This window comes from Vanessa tameamea, chromosome 28 (assembly GCF_037043105.1).
Source record: "Vanessa tameamea isolate UH-Manoa-2023 chromosome 28, ilVanTame1 primary haplotype, whole genome shotgun sequence".
NCBI classification, from domain to species: domain Eukaryota; kingdom Metazoa; phylum Arthropoda; class Insecta; order Lepidoptera; family Nymphalidae; genus Vanessa; species Vanessa tameamea.
In genome coordinates this window covers 117664-127267 of record NC_087336.1, presented here as the reverse complement: position 1 = coordinate 127267, position 9604 = coordinate 117664, and the positions used below count along the sequence as shown (strand labels likewise).

General features: G+C 34.3%; 1 long non-coding RNA gene and 1 other non-coding gene across 2 annotated transcripts; both read left to right on the top strand.

Moving 5' to 3' along the window:
- Window positions 1-5437: 5437 nt before the first annotated feature.
- On the top strand, window positions 5438-5606 carry LOC113395386 (U4 spliceosomal RNA). Its single transcript, XR_003368655.2, has one exon. It is a non-coding gene; the product is annotated as a U4 spliceosomal RNA (small nuclear RNA).
- Window positions 5607-6696: 1090 nt separating this feature from the next.
- On the top strand, window positions 6697-8737 carry LOC135194243 (uncharacterized). The gene is made up of 2 exons (XR_010309726.1): window positions 6697-6812; window positions 8457-8737. It is a non-coding gene; the product is annotated as an uncharacterized LOC135194243 (long non-coding RNA).
- The last annotated feature ends 867 nt before the right edge of the window (window positions 8738-9604 follow it).

The following is a 9604-nucleotide window of genomic DNA, read 5'->3' as shown; positions in this document are numbered from 1 at the left end:
TAAAGACTGGACGTCTTTTGTATATAATGACTGGACTATATACTATTGTGAAATAAAATATCTGATACTAAAAGTTAACTAAAAATTGAAATTAAGGGATTCGATTGTTTGCTAACGGCACGTACAATTTAGAAGGTAGCGTAGGAAGGTATTATTTAATTTTATACAACGCCTAAGTTAAAATCTACTTTGGGTTAGCAAACAAACTTTAAGTAGCAACTTAAAGTTTAAAATAACGAGTAGTTCAATGAACTTTAGAAGAAGAATAACACTTGGCTTTCAATTAAAACTTGTTAACTCCAAAATATAATAAAGAAAATCCATAAAGTATATAAATCTACCTTTTATAGAACAACTAACGGAAACATATGTTTAGAAGTATAATGAAACTTTCGATATAATATATTGATTCGCTGCGCCTGTTACTTGCAAATAGCAAAAATGGGTTTATATGTTATTTATTTTATTGCTCTCGTCGGGAATAATTCATTAATTTTACAAAATAGCTCGAATATTTTTTGTATAATATAATTAATTATCTCGAATATTATTGGGCTTTTGTCGCTGCATAACAGACATTAATTACCACCTTCCAAAGACACTTGTGAGAAAGTCGAAAACAACCTGAAATCGATAAATTCGTCGTGTAAGTTATTAAATTTTTTGATGGTCAGCTGCCGTAAGGGAATAATTAAAATTCAGTTTAGACATCGCAAAGGCTTTGATATTTTTATCGAAATAGAAAGGCCACCGTCCATTGACATTAGTACTTTAAGAAATATTAATTATTATTCAATTTATTTTCATTCGGACAACCAACAGTAGATACAATATCACATCCAAAATAAAAAATAAAAAATTACATTTCAAAATCATCAAGACAAAAGTTCTACTGCCTACAGGTAGTCTCACCATGCATATCGTATTACACAATATACCAATGCACCATTAACTTTGGAAAAAACATTGATTTTACCAAGGTCGTCCCTTGTGCCTATAGTTTAACGCTGTCTCATTCGCCCTTCAAACCGAAACAAAAATATAATAATAATAAATATTGTTTTGTATTTATATAATGATGAGTGTGTGCTGTGTACCTAGCCAGACGGGATATAAATGAAAAAAAAATTGGAAATAATATTTTAGAAAATATGATTATTCAATATTTCAATTTCGATAACGTTGTACAGTAGTTACTTTGATATATTATAGATTTGAACATTTAGAAATTCTATTTGCGTTATAAATTATAATGTTATTACTAAACTCTGTGATCTGTTTCTCTTTGAAATTGATTTCCCGGGCGACTTTACGGTAAAGGGATGTTTGAAGTAAAGATGATTTTACGTTATGGAACGAAAATAACTCATGGAATTGAATGAAAACAAAGTAAGCGCGACCGGCTGTGTAGGCGGATAGAAGCTCCGTGCGGAGTTGCATCGAGAAAATCTGGGCGTTTTCAAAGGACAAAGGGCAAAGTCTGCATTTGTTAACATGCTATTTATAAACTATGAAAATAATTGTGTAAAATATATCTCTCGTTCTGCGCTGTGCTGAAACGAAACGAAACAAATGCCGAATAGTTATTTTAAATTAACTTTTATTTTTTTGTTGTTAGTGATATTTATTCTGCAGTAATTAAAATTTAATAAATAAGCAATTGTGATATATTTAATAAGGAAACTAAGTTCAACTATTTTCTGCCACATGTGAATCCACTAACCTTGGAGCAGCGTGGTGGAATGTGCTCCTAACCTTCTCCTCAAGAGGAGGCGTTAGCCCAGCAGTGGGAAATTTACAGTCTGTTACTATTATTATATTAATAAGGAAACCGTGTCATATTAAATGACACCTATTTTATATCAGTTTCTTAATATATTATTTTAATTAATTATTGCCACGTATCAATTAATATAAACGTTTGTTTTTGTGTATTATTTAATAGAAGGAGTTTTCTGGAGGGTGAGCGAGACAGCGTAATAAAAAACAAGAGGATCAGCTGATCTCATGGCAACTGTAACCCTTTCCAATCACAAGAGTAATGTACACAAATATATCGAAATACGCGACATCACTGGCCGAGAGCTTAAATAATCTATGATATTCATCACAGACCAAATGTCAAAGCTGTTATCAGAAATTTGGAAGTTAAAGTGGAGCAGTTATGTGGAACAGTGTTGTATTATAAATAAAGATGTATGATTTAAGAACTGTTTGTAGTTTATAATTGTAAAACTCAATTAGAATGTAATACTTTATATTAAATGTATTACCAAAGTCGACATAGCCCACCGGATTAGTAAGCTGAAGTGGCGGCGGGCCGGCCATATTTGTCGTAGAACCGATAACCGCTGGGGAAAACGTGTTCTAGAGTGTAGGACGTCCTCAGGCACGGTGGAGTGACGATTTGCGCAAGACGGCTGGCAGGAGCTGGCTGCGAGCCGAAGATGATCACAGTCGCGTGGATGTGAATTGGAGTAGCCTACGTCCAGCAGTGGACAAGTATAGGCTGCTGATGATGATGATGATTTATTACGAATTATTATTATATTTTTAATCTGGCAACATAACATTGACAGATACTCGTCATGACGGGAAAATTGACTCTTGAATATTTTATAGATTGTGCATCGACTAAAAGATTATTAATAATTCTTATAAAATTATACTAAAAATCTAATAAACATCGTTTTATTTCGGAGCTAAGACCGTGTTCTTACATAATATAGTCGAAGCTATTATCAAATCGGAAGGATTATGTAAATCTAAGGTTCTTTTATCTCTATTTCTTCTTTGGATGGAATAGGCTAGTTTCAAGCAGACGCGAGCGATGTAAACTATTTTGAAAAACTAATTTTATCTTCAAATTATATTTGTTTAGCGTGGCGTTTAATAGATTCAAATGAGCTGACCACATCATAAATAAATATTTATATATCATACATATGCGCAAATAATATTACGCATTTTTTTTGTGAACTGTCAAATTGGTGAGACAGTTGACAGACTAAGGTCATTGACGTTAGATAATAACTATAACATAACTTTTTGCGACTTTAGGGTAAAAATGGTCACCTTGAGTGTTACGTAACGTTTAGAGAGGAGGAGGGGGAGTACAGAAAAACGTTACGGTGCGTTACAAGGGGAGGAGGGAGGCTCAAAAATCTTCAAAAATTGCGTTACGTAATACTTGAACGTTCCCTAAGCCATTTGTATATTATTTCCTTTTGAAATTACAATACCACAGTATAAAAAACACGTCGCAGACGCGCAAGCATTTTTAGTTGACTGCTCCACATCAATGGCGTCGTTTTTAATTCCCGCCAAATATCGATACGACGCTTCAACAGACGGACTAGCAGTCAAATCTTGTTACCTCGCAATTCAAAAGATTACGCTAGCGATGCGATTCTTACCTTATTCGAATAGCTGAGTAGCTTTTATGAGCTATACAATATTTCATCATTCTGAAGAATAAAATGTTGACGTAATAATTATAATGTTTAGTTTTTCTTATAATATGTTGATTTCGCATTTTGCTAATGTTGTACCTTAAGCGCTAGTATTATTGAAATTAAACTTCTTAGGCCCCGATTAGATTTCTTTTTTACAAAGTACAGTACCAATGCCCCATTTTAAGGAACTAATAACATTCCTATCTAGCCTAATACTTGTGTTAGGTGTGGGGATGGCAATAGTCCAAGGGCTCAAAATGTAACCTAAATATTTCCCTTAACTAATTGGTAAAATATCAATTAACACAACATTATATGGATGATAAAAAAACGTGGAGCTAATACTTGTTGACTTTGTATTTCAAGAGTTGCTTTTTTAGAGTTGCGATTGCTTTTATGAGCCTTCATTAATAGAAAACATTTGATTTGAATGCTATCTTGAAAAAAAAAATATATGTACAAACGACTTAGAAGTGCTTCTAAAATCCTACTCGAATACTTGTTTTGATTTGGAAATCTCAGCGGCACGCACATTTCTTACGTATGGCGTACATTTGGTACCAGGTTGAGAATACGGCAAAATAATTCCCGTTCAGTGGATATCAGAATAATTACAATGTACTGTTTTGTTGGTAAATTTAATTACACATGAAATATATCGGCAATTCAAGTATCTGTTATTGCATATACTTGAAGTTAGATATTCCACTTCCGAGCCTAAAACTCAAGCCAAATGGCTGCTCACAGCACGTAAGTCGAGTACGACTAAACGCAATGAATGTGTTCAGATATTTGTTTTGCATATATTTTCGCTGACTGTTAACGAAGCATAACAGCGTTGTTTCGTAATTTATTTTAGTCATTAGTATGTTTAATATATATTATTTAAATTAGCACATTTTGTCTGTACATGACTCGCGTCTCGGTGAAGTACCTTTTCATAAACATTGTCAGTCTTTATGGTTCATGTATCATGTACATGTATATTGGTAAATAAACATGTATATGTTAATAGTCTTACAATATTTCTTGTTTTACATTGACCTTTAATATCAGATTTAATATACAACGAGTTGTTTAACTTTATTCACAAAATTGAAAACATTGTTTATTTTTACTTGTTTAACTTAATTTTTTTCCAAATGAATGTATGATATAAACAGTAGAGTTAACGCTTATAGTCTGTTCCAACCACAAGAGGATACAAGGCAAATAAGCAACATTTGAAAACATCGAGGTAGCGTCGAGAGCTCAATGCTTTTGTATCCACTCATAAGTATTCACATCCACATTCATCATTTAACTAAACCCAGAAGCCGCTGCCTTCGGTAGTTGCCTCGATCTTTAGGTACTATTCTCAGAACCTAAAGATGGTAGTGCCACGCTGCATACATTCGGGTTGCAACCCAATAGGCCGACAAATTCGGGGAAGTATCACTCTCACACTCAAACGTCGGCGTAAAACGGCAGCTACCACTTTTCTAAGAGTCCCGGAGGACCGGCACCACCTAAACAGGGTTGCCCAGGAGCAGGCACCATAATGTAATCTCTTCCACAACATAAGTGGACTGAATTCCACATTGATCCCCAAAGGGATAAATGTTGAAAAGTCATGATTTGTCGTATCTCGGCACTTTGAGAACATTCCCTTGCTGCCACACCAGTATCGGATGCTTGGCATTGACGATTCGAACATCGTTCAGTTCCGCAGTCAATTGGAAGGTAAAGCCAAATTGGTATTTAGAAGGCTCGGTGTGCTCAGCAAGGCAAGATGATACTTCACGTCGACTAAACTGTACAAGGCGCAGATTCAACCTGGAGCGCCAATATGTGGTGGTACTAGGTGATCCTTTTGTCACTCACCTAACTACCTTAAATAAAAAATATATAGCCTGTAAATTTCCCACTGCTGGGCTAAGGCCTCCTCTCCCGTTGAGGAGAAGGTATGGAGCATATTCCACCACGCTGCTCCAATGCGGGTTTTTTTTGCGCAGAGGCAATATCGTAACCAATGAGGTGAATCCGAGGTGCGATTATTGCTAGTTGAATAAAAAATATATACATTAGATATTGTCAGAGGTTCAGTGGTTTCATACGTATAACGAATTACATTTTACAAACAAATTCTTCGCAAATCTATGAATCATGGATTCCTCTTTAGTATTGGTACAAACTACTCGTTCTACAAATAACAAGATTGATAAATAATTACCTGACAAATTCACATCGAATACATGATTCTATAATGAAATTAGCACTTTACAAGACTTTATTATATGTAAAACTAGCACTATGGTGACGAACACAACGTTGATGCAGCAGTTAGAAGAAAATAATGCGGATTAATGTGCTTAATATGTGTTTTGTAATTAACATATCATATCAAATTCCTTCATTCGATATAGAAGCGTTTGCTTATCTATTGTCAAATTAAACACTACCACCGGTTCGGAAAAAATACATTATTTTCTAAAATGTAATTTAAAAACTGAGGAGGTGTCATCAGCAAACAATACTATGTGATGTTTTGTCCCAAGAAGAAAGGGCATGTCATTTATGTATATAAGAAATAGAAAAGGTCCAAGAATTGATCATTGACCCCATACCAACCGAGATCCCAGGCGTCCTTTTTCCTTTAACGCCAACCCTCTGAATTCTATTGTTAAGATAAGAAGTCAATTGTCATGTGATTTCTTAATTTTATTTTTTAATGTCGGCCACTCATTCAATTGTAATTTTTTTTCTGTATTAACTGTTTTAGAAATGATCCGGTGGTAGCTTTACTTTAAATAGTTTGTTAAATGACGATTCAAAAGTGCTTGTAAAAGACTCGAATACAGTATATTTTGATTTGATTTGATTTGAATATAGCATTGATATATTGATAGGAATGTAAACACCGTCTCCTCAATATAAGCTCTCAGCCCAGAAGTGTGACGTTTACCTTCTTAAAAAAATACTCAATCCGGCTAGAATAGTTCCGGGTTGCTGCTATTCCATATTTATAATATAACAAATGGACATACGGACATTGCACTGTTATGTACTTTAAATGAAGCGGAGTTTGTTCAATCGTGGTCAGTTATCGTGTACACGCTAAACAAAATCTAGAAAAATATAACTTAAAACCAAAGACAGACAATTTTAAACCTTATTGCATTGTAATAAGAATATACGAAGGAGTATTTCATTATTAATTATCTTGGTTATCTAGCTTTATATACAGACGTGCATGTCTGCTATCAATATTTTGTTTCGGAATAACACAAACCACAGTCATCTGTCACAGTTTCTCTCATCAAAATGGGTTTAGTAAAATCTCTGCTACTATTGTTCGTTTTTATGCTCACAATTCAGGTATGTGTGTGTTTAAATTTCATCTGTGCATGTGTCTTTGATTAAATCAAAATAACTACCTATAATTTATTCAAAGTAGGTTTTTATAAGTACTTTTGAACCACTTGGACCTTGGAGTAAGTATAGCACCTCGCCTTATTGCCTCCACTGGTTGACAGGAGGGCTGGTTCGTATATTCCCAGAGGATAGCTAGCTATTCTTGCCCCCACTCCACGCGGTCATGATTTATGCAGTAACGGTATTTAATTATGTATGTTACACGATAAATTTATAATTTGTTAGATTATAATCTATCTGGAAAGATTGTTACAAACTGTTAAAAGATTGCGAATTCATTGTAATTGAATCAGAATAACATGTATATTTCGATTTTTTATAATTACTTCACTAGGTTCGTCTTTTTTTAATAACTTAACCGAATGAATTTCAGTTCAATCAATATCAATCTACCGATAAATAATTCGTTATATTGTGAACGTGTTACGGTTCACATGCTTTCGACAGTCTGCAATCTCGCGAGATAGATTGTAATCTAGCGGTATTAACGATTTTACAGTGACATATCTATACCAGTCTTATGAAACTTAAAAGTTTGTTTGTATTTTACTTTTTTGTAATATTATTGTTTATTATTGTTTGATATAATCTGTAGTATAGCCGAGTGGAGTCATTACGAGCAGCTAGTTATTATTAAAGCGAAACCACACATTGATCTCCGAAATTATGAGGCCGATTGCTTAAACTTCAGCATAGTTACAAGTATCTTAACGAGTTTTGCAACGGAAACGTTCGTTGAGAAAGAATTTTTTAATGGATATAAATGGGATTTTGTTACTTTGTATGATTTATACACGAACGAAGACCGGACGCACAGCTAGTTAAAATATATGACTGCTATATATTCGGATATAATAAAGACAACAAACGATAAAAATCTCCGTAATTACTTGCAATGTAAACGCTCGCTATTGTTCCTGATATATGTAGTACCTTTTATTTTATATTTTGTATGAAGCCGGGATACTTAACTAGTTAATAAATATAGCAGTTTAAAAACAAATCAGAAAATCAATTCCGTTCAAGCGAAAATTTTCATTTAACTACGTGAAGGTTTTGTGGAAATAAATCATTTTCCAAACATGTACTCGCTGCAGCCGTGGGGGCCGCCCCTACACGTGGGATAATACCTCGCGTATTATAAACTCGTTTCATTTATGATGAAAAATAGGAGACGAGATGTTTCATTTGGAAAGAAGTGTTATAATAATATATTTACTGGTATATACTAATTATTGTTTTAATACGAAAATGAGTTTGTTTGTTTGTTGCACTTAAACTCGTATTAAAAAGCCTTTTATTTCCTACTCGTACATTAAGTTGTTTCAAGTTACAAGTTAACTATTTGAATATACTTAGCTGTATCTAAATCCTATTTGTTTTTTAATTAGCAATTTTATTTCTTTTACCTATTCCAGTTCAGTTTCGTCTTAACTACTTAGATTGAAAAATACTGACCACCAATAATACGTTTCACATTCTAATTTTTCTTTGAATCGACTATTTGTGGCGTATTGTGCTCTAGGTTTTATTTCCAGTACCTACACCTAAGGTTCTAGTTACTATTAAAGTTATTTCTATTTTCAGATAATTACCTGCCATTGGTACGGCAGGTTCGGCTACCCCCCACCTCCGCCTCCACCCCCGCCGGGCATATTTGGGGGGTTTGGATACGGCGGATTTTACAGACCATACCCACAGATTATAATCGCGCCACCACCCCCACCGTTCTTCGGTTGATATAAGCTTCGGCCGTTGCGACTTCTAACACTTCTGGCCTAGATTCTAATACCGTTGTTATGTAAATGGTTGTATTAATTTTACGATAATTGTATATTTGTAAGATATAATAATAAATGTTAATGTGTTTATTGTGTGTGTCCACTGGGTAACCACGGTTTATTTTAATAATTAACAAACGTTTTTTTTATTTATATAATAATATTATATACTAATACCTTCTCCGAGACGCGCCGGCATGCAGTGGTATAAGTTGTATGTATATTGGTTTAGTAGGTATTTTCTTATTTATTTATTGAAAAAGGAAGTACACTTGGAAAAACACGTCTCGCAGTGTAACAAAAACAATAAAGGATTTCTCTATGATGACCGTGATGGCCCAGTGGTGAGAACGCGTGCATCTTAACCGATGATTTCGAGTTCAAACACAGACAAGCACCGCTGAATTTTCATGTGCTTAATTTGTGTTTATAATTCATCTCGTGCTCGGCGGTGAAGGAAAACATCGTGAGGTAACCTGCATGTGTCTAATTTCAACGAAATTCTGCTACATGTATATTCCACCAACACACATTGGAATATGCTCTAAACCTTCTCTTCAAAGGGAGAGGAGGCCTTAGCCCAGCAGTGGGAAAGACTGTTAATGTGGCGTGTGCTTTCTAGCAGTAGCAAAAATCTCTTATAATTATTATCCATAAGGTCTTTAGTATAAAATACTGAGAATAAAAATACTTCAAAATGCTGATTTTCCTAATAAAAAGCCACAAAAACATATTTCGATAAAATAAAAACGGTTTCTTTGCGACTGGCATACATTCCACTTGAACACCTATAAATATTTAGTGCTTTTGGGATAATAATGAATTACAACCACTTTCGTTGAGTGTAAAGACTAGCATTTAGCAAGTTGTTTATCAAAGTGCCAGATGATATTGAAAGGACAGCTTTTGCCTGTCTGACGTCACACCGTGGCGGCTCGTGTTTAGGTCACGTGA